This window comes from Mesoplodon mirus (genome assembly GCF_964341445.2).
Source record: "Mesoplodon mirus genome assembly, chromosome: 8".
Lineage (NCBI taxonomy): Eukaryota > Metazoa > Chordata > Mammalia > Artiodactyla > Ziphiidae > Mesoplodon > Mesoplodon mirus.
In genome coordinates, this window is record NC_138984.1 from 86077407 (window position 1) to 86089662 (window position 12256).

Below are 12256 nucleotides of genomic sequence, written 5' to 3' on the forward strand. Positions count from 1 at the left end.
CCATCATCACTATGTAGTTCTAGAACTTTTCATCACCCCAAAGAGAAACCCTGTACACATTTGCAGTGATTCCCATTCTTCCTTTCCCCCAGTCCCTGGCAACTGCTACTCTACTTTCTGTCTCTATGGATTTGCCTATTCTGGACATTTTATATAAATGAAATCATGCAAAATGTGGCCTTTTGTATATGACTTCTTTCACTCAGCGTAATGTTTTCAAAATTTCATCCATGTTGTATCAGGTATCAGTACTCCATCCCTGTTTTTGGCCAAATAACATTTCACTGTATAAATGTAATATATTTTGTTTATCATTTCATCTGTTGATGGATGAGTTGATTACAATATTTAGCTATTTTCAATAATGCTGCTGTACACATTTATGTACACGTTTTTGTACAGCTACATGTTTTCAATTCTCCTGATAAATACCTAGGAGTAGAATTACTGGGTCATATGGTAGCTCTATGTTTAACTTTTTGAGGAACTGCCAAACTGTTTTCCACAGCAGCTGAACCATTTTACATTCTCAACAGCAGTAGGCAAGAGGTCCAATTCCTCCACCTCCTTACCAACAATTGTTATTTTCCATTTTTTATTATAGCAGTACTAGTGAGTGTAAAGTGGTGTTTCATTGTGGCTTTGATTTTTATTTCCCTAATGACTAATGATGTTGAGCATATTTTCATGTGCTTATTGGCCATTTATATCTTCTTTGGAGACATATCTACTCAAATCCTTTACCCATTTTAATGGGATTGTCTTTTTATAGTTGAGTTGTAAGAGTTCTTTATATATTCTGGATATAAGACCCTTATCAGTTGTGTGACTTGCAAATATTTTCTCTCATTCTGTAGGTGTTTTTTTCTCTTGATGGTGTCCTTTGAAGCATAAAAGTTTTTAATATTGATGAAGTCCAATTTATCTGTTTTTTCTTTTGTTGCTTTTGCTCTTGATGTCATAAGAAACAATTGCCTAATCTAAGGTCATGAAAATTTACTCCTATTTTTTGTTTGTTTGTTTGTTTTTTAATATTTATTTATTTGGCTGCGTCAGATCCTAGTTGAGGCATGCCGGATCTTCATTGCAGCATGTGGGCTCTCTAGTTGTGTCTTGTGGGCTCAGGCTTAGTTGCCCTGAGACATGTGGGATCTTAGTTCCCTGAGCAGGGATCGAACCCAGCTCTCCTGCATTGGAAGGCAGATTCTTAACCATTGGACCACCAGGGAAGTCCTACTCCTATTTTTTTTCCAAGAGTTTTTCATCATTTAAGTTGACTGTTAAATCTATAATCTTGGGATGAATGGATTTAATGTTAACACTACTTACTTTTTTATTCCTCCATCTATTACCTGGAAAACAAATGGCAGTTTGATTCTAAATTTATTCACAAACTCGAGGCTGGGGACTGCCCTGGGAAGGGTGAGCATGAGGGCTAGGAGGGATGTTGCTGGGAGTCCATTCCCAGTAAGAGTTGGTGAGAGAAACAGGCCCCAGCCACTGGCCTCACTTAGAGCTAGAGGAATAAGATTTCATCCACTTGTAAAAGGAAGTGCGGGGGAAACAAGGTACTGCCAACATATCAGTTCAGGCCCACTGGTGGGTTATCTTAAATATTTTTACTTCCCCAAAGTTGAGGTGGTTGTGGTTTTCACATGCTCCTACAGTGAGTGAATACACATTCTATGATCAGTGAGATTAATACCTGTTATTTTATAAATATTGACTAATAGGTGACAACAAAATAGTGTCTGTGATATAAGCTTGTATGACTTTCTGAGCAATAATTAACTTTTTCTGTCTCAGAATCTATCTTAGAATTTTGATAATGTATTATGATAAATATCTGTTACCCATTTTATTTATTTATTTATTTATTTAAATTAATTTATTTTTGGCTGCGTTGGGTCTTTGTTGCTGTGTGCGGGCTTTCTCTAGTTGCAGTGAGCAGGGGCTACTCTTTGCTGCGGTGCATGGGCTTTTCATTGCAGTGGCTTCTCTTGTTGCGGAGCATGGGCTCTAGGCGCGTGGACTTCAGTAGTTGTGGCTTGCGGGCTCTAGAGCACAGGCTCAGTAGTTGTGGCACACGGGATTAGTTGCTCCGCGGCATGTGGGATCTTCCCCCACCAGGGTTCAAACCTGTGTCCCCTGCATTGGCAGGCGGATTCTTAACCACTGTGCTACCAGGGAAGTCCCCCTGTTACCCGTTTTAAACTTAGTAGACTACACAGAAGTGTCTAAGAATGCTTTTGAGTCATCACAGGGACGTGACTGCTAACAAGGACTAAAACATTGAGACACAGCAGCTTCTGTGGCTATCTCATGAGTTTGATCATTGAACTCATTTGGTGCTCTATCTTCAAAGAGCAGCATTGTTAATTGTGCTTTTAATGACATAGGAATAAAACAAGATGTATTTTAACAGCTATTGATACCTGCTAGAAGAAACGTATGTTAGGCAAGGAAGTGCAGGTAATCCATGTCAATGAATACTAAAATTGCATACAGATTAATGAAATAAGACTTTGTATCTTCTGATGTTAATCTAAAATTCTGATGATGGAAAATGCTATATTTAGGTGAGTTCAAAAGTGCATAGTCACTGACAGTCATTCTAATAAACAATATCGTTTGGGGTATAGTACTAGACTTAATACCTAGAACATTTACTCATCTTTGAAGTTTTGAAAAATATATTGGTGTTCCAAGGAAAATCAACAGATTAATCAGGAGGGAGGGGAATTTGCCGAGTTCTTTTTTTAGCAGCAAAATAGTACAGACTCATGAAAGACTATGAGGAGTAGGGAATGTCCTTAGTGAAGTAGGATCCAAGGTGTTGGAAGCAGCTGGAAATGCCCCGTTTGGGATTGGTCTGTGTCAGTATATGACTGAGGACAGGAAACCTGGGAATCACAGCTCACTGAAGCTCCTTGGCCTCAAGCTCCTTATCACAAGGGAAGGAACTTAGTTTGAAGTGGTTTCTGATGGTGTCTCTCCTAAATCCGGGTCTGTATTTCAAGAAAGGGGTCTAGATCTCTTCAAAGAACCAGTTACTGTCAGCCTCTATATCTCAGTGTCACTCAGATATTTTGTAACAGGGCACCTCACTGTTCCATTGCAGGTATGAATTTAAAAATGTTCAAAAGTGAGAAGTAAATCTCTCTCTCTCATGCACTTTCTGAGTCTGTCTGGGCTGTCTCTAATCCTTATCTTTTACGTTTGGAGCTAAAATCCACATGGAATTGATTTTTGCTTATAGTGTGAGATGGCGGGGTGTCTCTTTTCTTTCCCTTTTCATAGAAAAATCTAATTAATCCAGCACCACTTTGTAATGACACCTTTGTCATCAACCAGGTGTCTATATAAGGACTCTACTCCATTCCATTGGTCTATTTGTCAATATTTTCCTAATATCATACTGTATTAATTACTGTAAATTTATATCTTAATATTTAGTAGAGTATGTCCTCACATATTTTTCTTTCTCAGGAGTGTCCTGGTTATTCTTGACCCTTGACATATTCTTTACTCTTCCACTTTAGAATCTACCTGTCAGGGACTTTCCTGGCAGCGCCGTGGTTAAGAATCTGCCTGCCAACGCAGGGGACACGGGTTCGATCCCTGGTCCGGGAAGATCCCACATGCCGTGGAGCAACTAAACCCGTACACCTCAACTACTGAGCCTGCGCTTTAGAGACAGCGAGCCACAACTCCTGAGCCCATGTGCCACAACTACTGAAGCCCGTGTGCCTAGAGCCCGTGCTTTGCAATGAGAAGCCACTGCAGTGAGAAGCCCGCAAACCGCAACGAAGAGTAGCCCCTGCTTGCCACAGCTAGAGAAAGCCCGTGCACAGCAACGAAGACCCAATGCAGCCATAAATAAATAAATAAATAAAAGAATCCACCTGTCAATTCCACAAAAATTAACTCACTCCAGTTTTGATTGGGATTACATTGACTCTATAGATAAACCCAGAGAGGAATGACATCTTTACTATTTTGAGTCCTCTAATACATTGACATAGTATATCCCTCCATTTATTTACATCATTTTCAATTTCTCTAGAAACGTTTTTAGGTTTTCTGTATAGAGGTATTGCACATCTTTCTTTAGATTTATTACTAGGTGTTTGGTATGTTTTGATGGTATTGTAAACGGTATCTTTATAAATTTCATTTTTTAATGGTTTGATGCTCAACAAGGGAAGTTCCATTGATTTTTGCATACTAATCTGTATCTTGTAAACTTGTTAAACTCATCTAATAATTCTAATATCAATCTGTGGATTTTATTTTCTAAGAATGCAAAGAATTCAATTTTTTAACATAATTGTCCCCTTTTTTCTTTTTTTAAAAATTTATTTATTTATATTTTGGCTACATTGGGTCTTCGTTGCTGCATGCGGGCTTTCTCTAGTTGCATCGAGCAGGGGCTTCTCTTTGTGGTGGTGCGCAGGCTTCTCATCGCGGTGGCTTCTCTTGTTGCAGAGCGTGGGCTCTAGGTGTGTGGACTCTGTAGTTTGCAGCAGGTGGGCTCTAGAGCACAGGCTCAGTAGTTGTGGCACACGGGCTTAGTTGCTCCATGGCATGTGGGATCTTCCTGGACCAGGGCTCGAACCTGTGTCCCCTGTGTTGGCAGGCAGATTCTTAACCACTGCGCCACCAGAGAAGTCCCAAGAATTCAATTTTATTTCCTCTATCTTTAACACTGTTATCTATTTTTCTTGCCTTATTGTATTGGCTAGGATCTCCAGTGTGTTCCTGATTTCAGAGTGAACAGTTCTAACATTTCACCATTAAGTACTATGTTTCCTGTAGTTTTGTTTTCCATAGATACCCTATAACAATTTCAAGATGTTTCCTTCTATCTATAGTTTGCTAAGAGTTTTTTTTCATGACTACATGTAGAATTTTATCAATGCTTACATCGTTAAGATAATCATGATTTTTCCTCATTTCTTCTGTCAATGTGGTGAATTGCACTGATTAATTTTTATATGTTGAAACAGTCATATTCCTGAAATAAACTCAACTTGGTTGTGATGTATCCTTCTATATTTTGCTGGATTCAATTTGTTTAATGAAAACCTTAACTTCTCAGTAGGATATATTAATTTGCAGTATTCCAATGTTTTTGTTGCAACAACTAGAAAATAACATGGATAAATTGCAAATTTATATTTGTAAAGATATCAGAGGGTCGTGGAACAAAGAGGAATGGGTGAACTAAAATTCCAGAACAGTAAGAACCCATCCTAGGTGAGCTAATGATTGTTTTCTTCCCTGGTGGGCTTGACTTAAACAAGGAGACTGTACTAGAAGAAAAAGAAGCCAGCAGAATTTTTGACAATCACACAGAGCTGATGTGACCTATTAGAAACTGGAAGAGCCCAAATGCAAGGCTGGTTTTCCCCATGAGACATTTCCTGAGGGTGATGTGAGGCTGGGTGCTGGCCAGAAAGGCAGATTGTGATCTCCCATTGTCTTGTGGTGCTTGGGGGAAAGAAGTCCTACTAGGGAAAGTAGGCTTTCACAAATTCACAACTAATCTCTCCCTCAGGTATATGTACATGGGTGTATAAGCTTGCTAGGGCTGCCATAACAGAGTACCACAGACTGGGTAGCCTAGAAAAGTTTATTTTCTCACAATTCCTGAAGCTATATGTCCAAGATCAAAGTGTCAGCAGGGTTGGTTTTTTCTGAGGCCTATTTCTTTAGCTTTTGGGTTATGGTGATCTCCCTGTGTCTACACATGGTCTTCCTTCTGTATATGTGTCTGTGTCCTAATTCCTCTTATAAGGACATCCATCATATTGGATTAGGGCCCCCCCTAATGAACTCATTTTAACTGAATTACCTCTTTAAAGACCCTATCTCCAAATACAGTTACATGCTGATTACTGGGGGTTAGGACTTCAACATGTGAATTTGGAGGTGAGAGGTGATGGGAGACACAATTTAGCCCATAGCAATGGGGTTGTATGCAAAGAGCTAAGCTCAAACCTCTGAAGGACAGAACTACAGGGCTGAAGAATCAGAGACTTTATAAACTCTCAATTAAAAGCCCTGACCCAACTCAATCACTGATTGGATTGAGATGATCTGTCCTTCAATCTATCTGTCTAACTGAGGAAACGGGGACCCTTCACTAATGGAAGATATCAGCTGGAGGCTTCTTCTTTTACACACAAAGTCTGTCATATAATAAAAGATTATTAGACGTGTAAAGAAGGAAAAGGTGACCAATGACAAAGACAAAATACTACTAATAAAAGCAAACCCTTCCTTTCATTGAGAAGGCTTTAAATTACAGATTCAATTTAGTTAAGAGTTACTGGATTATCTGGTTTTCTCTTTCTTCTTGTGTCAATTTTGGAGAATTGGGTCTTGCTAGAAATCTCTTTCATCTAATTTTTCAAAATTATAAAGTTTGTTAATAGTATCCTTTTGTGATCTTTTAATATCTAAAGGATTTGTAATAATGGTAAGCACATGTAAAACGCCAGAAAGTTCAGTTCACAGCTGATCCAGGCTGTAGTAAGGTAAGATATTTTCTCTTTTTTCCTGATCAGTCTCACAAGAAGTTTATTAGGTTCATTAGCTTTTTTCAAAGAACTATCTTTTAGCTGTGTTGATTTTCTCCATTATATGTATGTTTTTATTGCATGAATTTCTACGTTTTTCATTATTTTTTCCTTTCTTCCACTTTTTTTGGGTTTTATTTCTGCTCTTTTTCTTTCTTTTTTCCCCCAGATGCTCAAACTTTTAATTCTTACAAAATATTATAGAAATGAACCCAAACTAAACAGATATGTAAGTATGTACAAAATTTTACTTGTGAAAAAAAATCTATAAAAGTAGACAGTTAAAAAAACCAAAAAGATTTAAAACCAGTACTATGAAATTGATTTTCTCAAAGTAAAGTAAAAATAATTTAAAATTGCTGATTGTAGTTGGTTTTCTAGGCTTATTTACATAATTTATTGTGGTCAGATGTATAAAGGAGCTTTTTTTTTTTTTAGAATATCTTTGGTTTCATTTTATTTCATCAAATAATCCTGAATTTTTTTCCCTTTGCAAATCTTTCAACATGAGGACATGGCATTTAAGTTACAAATCAGCTTTGGTCTTCTTGCTATTGAGTCACAGGTTAAAAAGGCAATGTGATTTGTCCTCTTTCAGGATCAGACATTCAAAGAATTCTAATCAGTTCACTTGACAGAAGTGAGCTCGTGCTTTGAGGGGTAAGCAAGATAAATTGACTGAAACATTGGGAGTCTGCTGTCTTGAGTCTCATGTTCATTGCAGTTCTTTGGTTAACCATATCTTGTAGACATCAAACTCATCCAGGCATCTGAAAGGAGATTCAGCAGTGGACCACAGGGAAAGAATGAAGCAAGCCATGGAAAAAACAAAACAACATCACCAACAACAACATTCACCTCTGGAGAAGGCCCTCATGTTATTGAAAGGAGCTTTGTTTCCCTCTCCAGGCTGAATTGATGTAGTAACAGTTTCATTCTTGTGGTCAAAATTCATTTTTCCACAAATAGGCTGGCTGAGATAATAAGTTGTCAAAGTACAATTTGCATTGTAAAGTCAAAGACCTTCTAAATTGTTGATATGTTTCATATCTATGGGTTCTTATTTCTTCTAGTAATTTAATAAACCTTTCAAAGGTTCTTACTTTATTATCCAGATCAAGATAACTTTCTCTTGCTTCTTAGTACTGCCTCATTATTTCCTCTTGATCTCCATGACTAGCATGTTCTGCCTATATCTTTTGTCTTAATCTATTAATTTCTTTGTCTAGAATCGATGCAGAATTTTTTTTCTCCTATCTGCTCTGGGCAGATTTATCTTCCTTTTTTGTGACATTTTCTCTTCTAGTTCTTTTTCTTTCATATCTAGCTCTTGTTTCTTTTTAGTTAAAGTATCCAAGTGTTCTTTTTGTTTTTCTTCAAAATGCCATTTCTCTTGTTTTTGGTTATCCACTTCAGAATCAGCAGGGTTTGGTTCATCCTTAAGTGGATCTGCTAGCTGATTAATTTTCAGTTTAACTGCATCATCATACTTGTTTTCTGCTTCTATTTTCAGACTTTTAAGATGTTTTCTTTTTGTTGTTCCATATTTTTCTCAACTATTTTCATTTTTATTTTATTTTCCTGAGACTCATCTTCCAAAGTTGCAACATCTGCAGACTGGAGTTCTTCTATATTCTCAAGTTCCCACATTTTAGAAATACTTTTTCTTATTTTAATCTTAACTCTTTATAATGTAGTTGGCACCTTCTAAGAAAATTTTCATTGTGTTTAATATCCTTTCCAAGGATAGACAAATGTTGCTGAAGATTTAATATCTGGGCTTACTTATTTTCATCCTCCTTCTCCAAGTCAGTTTGAAATAAATCCACATCTCTGTTTAGAAACTTAGGTCTTAAATTTTCAGATAAATAATAACGTCCCACAAAAACGTGATCACCATCAGCAGTAAAAGCTACATTTCTTGGCTAGCTTTGGGACTGCATTACTGCACAAGTTACACAATTATTTTTGACTAGTAGCACTGTCTCTATGCCTCTCATGTCAGTTAGGCTATCTGCAACAACTGCATTTTCTATTTCTAAATCTGTCAGAACTGTTGGAAACTGGATGATAAGCAGCTCTGTGTCTAACATCATACGTCTTATTCCAAAACTCAGAAAATATTATCTGTGGCTTGGTGGATAAAACCTTTTCATCAGTGCCTGAAGCAGTCTTTCATCAGCATGATTATGGCAACAGTAGCTTTGAAGAAGTCCTCTTAAGCAAGATTCAATAGCCAGAGCAAGCTCAGGGTCCCAAAGATGAATGCAAGCTCCTGAAGAGCCTATGGGTTTATAGGTAAAATGTCCACATCTATAAGCATCATCTCTGGCTTCGAGAAGAGTTGGAACATGAGGGCCAAATCCTTTTAGTCGATCAGTATTACTTTCAGTTCTTTCAGTTGTTGCTGATTGTAGTTCAGCATTTACTTCACATCTAATTCTTCTCTCAATTCTGGTATGTTCCTCTTTGTTCTTTTCTATGGCTAAAACTGTTCAATCTCTTGATTGAACTTTCTTGATCCCGTAAGGCCTTTACACTCTCTCATTTTTTATATATATAATTTTTATTTGATTATAGTTGATTTAAAATGTTGTGTTTCTTCTGTACAGCAAAGTGAATCAGTTATACATATATCCACTCTTTTTTAGATTCTTTTCCCATATAGGTCATTACAGAGTATTGAGAAGTGTTCCCTGTGCTATATAGTAGGTCCTTATTAGTTATCTATTTTATATATCAATCCCAATCTCCCAATTTATCCCTCCTCCTCTTCCCCCCAGTAACCATAAGTTTGTTTTCTACATCTGTGACTATTTCTATTTTGCAAATAAGTTCACTTGTACCATTTTTTAGATTCCACATATAAGCGATAGCATATGATATTTGTCTTTGTCTGACTTACTGCACTCGGTATGACAATCTCTAGGTTACACTCTCTTTTATTTATTTATTTATTTTGTTTCTGGTACGCGGGCCTCTCATTGTTGTGGCTTCTCCTGTTGCAGAGCATAGGCTCCGGATGCACAGGCTTAGCGGCCATGGCTCACAGGCCTAGCCGCTCCGCGGCACGTGGCATCTTCCCGGACCAGGGCATGAACCCGTGTCCCCTGCATCGGCAGGTGGACTCTCAACCACTGCGCCACCGGGGAAGCCCTACACAATCTTTTTTTTTTTTTTTTTTTTTTTTTGCAGTACGCGGGCCTCTCACTGTTGTGGCCTCTCCCGTTGCGGAGCACAGGCTCTGGACAGGCAGGCTCAGTGGCCATGGCTCACGGGCCCAGCCGCTCCACGGCATGTGGGATCCTCCCGGACCGGGGCACGAACCCGTGTCCCCTGCATCGGCAGGCGGACTCTCAACCACTGCGCCACCGGGGAAGCCCTACACAATCTTTTAACTAAGATATTTTTTTTGCCTTTTCAGCTGCTCAAGTCCCAAAGATTGATTAGTACTTTTTTTTTTTTAATTCTTCAATTCTTTTGCAAAGCTACTCATCATCTTTCTTTAATGTTCAATATGCATTTAGGGAATGGTTATATAAAACTTCAGCTTCATTATAGGCCCTTTTCTTAGGAGTAACATCTCCTTTCAATACCATACGTTTTGGTGTTCATGCAGTTGTCTCTTGACTAATCTTTTCTATTTTATCTTGAATATCCTTGTATTTTTTCTGCTTCATTAAGTCTGACCTGCTGTTTTTCCATTTTCCTGTCAAGTCTAGCAGCACGATCTTCTCCAATTTTTATGTTATCTCTGATAGCATTCAGTTGTTTTTCAGTTTCATTGACCACTGCCCAAGGCATTTCACATTTCAAGTACGTTAAATTAGCCTTCATTGTACTTACACTAGGAATACTTTGTAAACGTCTTTCTCTAATCACTGGCACTTTAGTTCAGTAAATTACTCTTCCTTGATTTATCTACTCCTTTGTTCTTTGTTTCCATAATGTGTAAACAATCTTCCTTCATCTGTTCAAGTGGGGTTGCTTTCATGAAGAATTTGTATTTGCCTCTCTCAATTTTAGACAGCTATAACTGGTTGCTCATCTCGTGTTAAAACAGAAACTGGATTATCCACCTGCATGTTAAAATGATCAAAAACTGCAATTAGCTCTTCTTTCCTAGTAGAAGCCGCGTTTCCATTTCACTTTCTAGTTTATAAGATCAACTTCCGTCCATGCTGATGAGATGTCGCACAGCTGTAGAGTCACCATACACATTTGTTTTATAGGCATCACCTCCGCTGTTCCTTAATGTTATTGAGACAGCTGCTGAGTTCCATTGTTGCCAGCAACAAAGTTGATATTAGAACCAAATTTAAAAGGTGTAAGCATGGAATGACACATGAAGTTTCTTAGCTGAATACTCTCAATTATCCCAATTTCTCCTGCAAAGTAGAAGTATCATTAGTGAAAGAAACTGTACGTTCATCTTCCTCATTTTATCAAAATCCTCCAGCTCTTGTCTCAGTCTTTTGGAATTTTTAGGAGAGAAGTTTTCTTCCTCTCTTTTGGCCATCAGGTCTCAAACAAGACGAAGTCTCCTCAAGGAACAGATCAGCGGGACTGTCGCGGTGCAACCCTACGCTAAGGCTACTCTGGGCGCGTCCTGGCCTCGCCTGGCCGCCATTGGCCCACTGGAACCGCGTGCCTGCCGCCCGGTGCTCTGCACCTGCCTCTGCTGTTTTTCTAATTTCATGAGACAGATTTTTAGATCATAAGTTTTTCCGTCTTCCTTCTTTCCTAATATGTGCATTTTATATGCTGTAAATTTCCCTCTCAGCATGGCTTTTACTGCATCTCCCAACTTGTGACAGGTTGTACTTTCAAGTGTTAATCTGCTTAAAATATTTTCTAATATCCTTAATGATTTCAATGTTTGAACAATGGACTATGTAGAAATGTATTTCTTAATTTACAAATGTGTGAATTTTCTACTTAAAATTTTATTTATTTCTAGCTTAATTCCACTGTGGTCAGAGAATATGCTCAGTATCATTTCAGTTCTTTGAAATTTGTTGTGACTTGCTTTGTGGTCCAGCATTTGGTCAGTTTTGCTTAATTTTCCATGTATACTTGAAAAGTTCTACTTTCCCCTAGAATTTGCCTGTTCATTCCTGGCACTCTCTTGTGGCTTGTTTATCTTAGTAGTGATTTCCTTTACTTCCTTTTTTGAAAAATTAAACTGTGAAGTATAACATGCATCATGGAAAAAACCATAATTCAAAAAATAACCACAAAACAACAAAACCCATCCTCCAGGTCAAGATATAGAATATAATTAGCACTCGAGAAACCACATGTGTGTGCCTTTCTGATCACAATTGTATCTCTCCCCAGGATGTAACCGTTATCCTGATTAATTTCCTTGCTTTTCTTTATAAATGTACTACCTCTGTGTGCATTTCAAAATAAAAGGGCTTACTTTTGCCTCTTGTTGAACTTTAAGTATATAATTACATTGTATATACTCTTCTGTGTTCTGCTTTTTTACTCAACATTAGGTATATAAGATTCATTTATGTATCTCCAGCTTGTTCCTTTTGTTGCATTTCAGTTGATTTTTATTACTGTATAACATTCAGGTGTGTCAAAATTTACTTACCCATTCTACTGTTGATGGGCTTTGGGGTGATTTCCAGTTTAGGCCAATTAATAACACTACTACTGTG

At 37.8% G+C, this 12256-nt stretch overlaps 1 pseudogene across 1 annotated transcript; it reads right to left on the reverse strand.

The window, feature by feature from the left end:
* Nucleotides 1-7150: 7150 nt before the first annotated feature.
* Nucleotides 7151-11103, reverse strand: LOC309809799 (structural maintenance of chromosomes protein 6-like; annotated as a pseudogene). Its single transcript has 2 exons — nucleotides 9973-11103; nucleotides 7151-9123 (listed from the first exon to the last, which is right to left on the reverse strand). The product of its transcript is annotated as a structural maintenance of chromosomes protein 6-like (transcript).
* Nucleotides 11104-12256: the final 1153 nt, after the last annotated feature.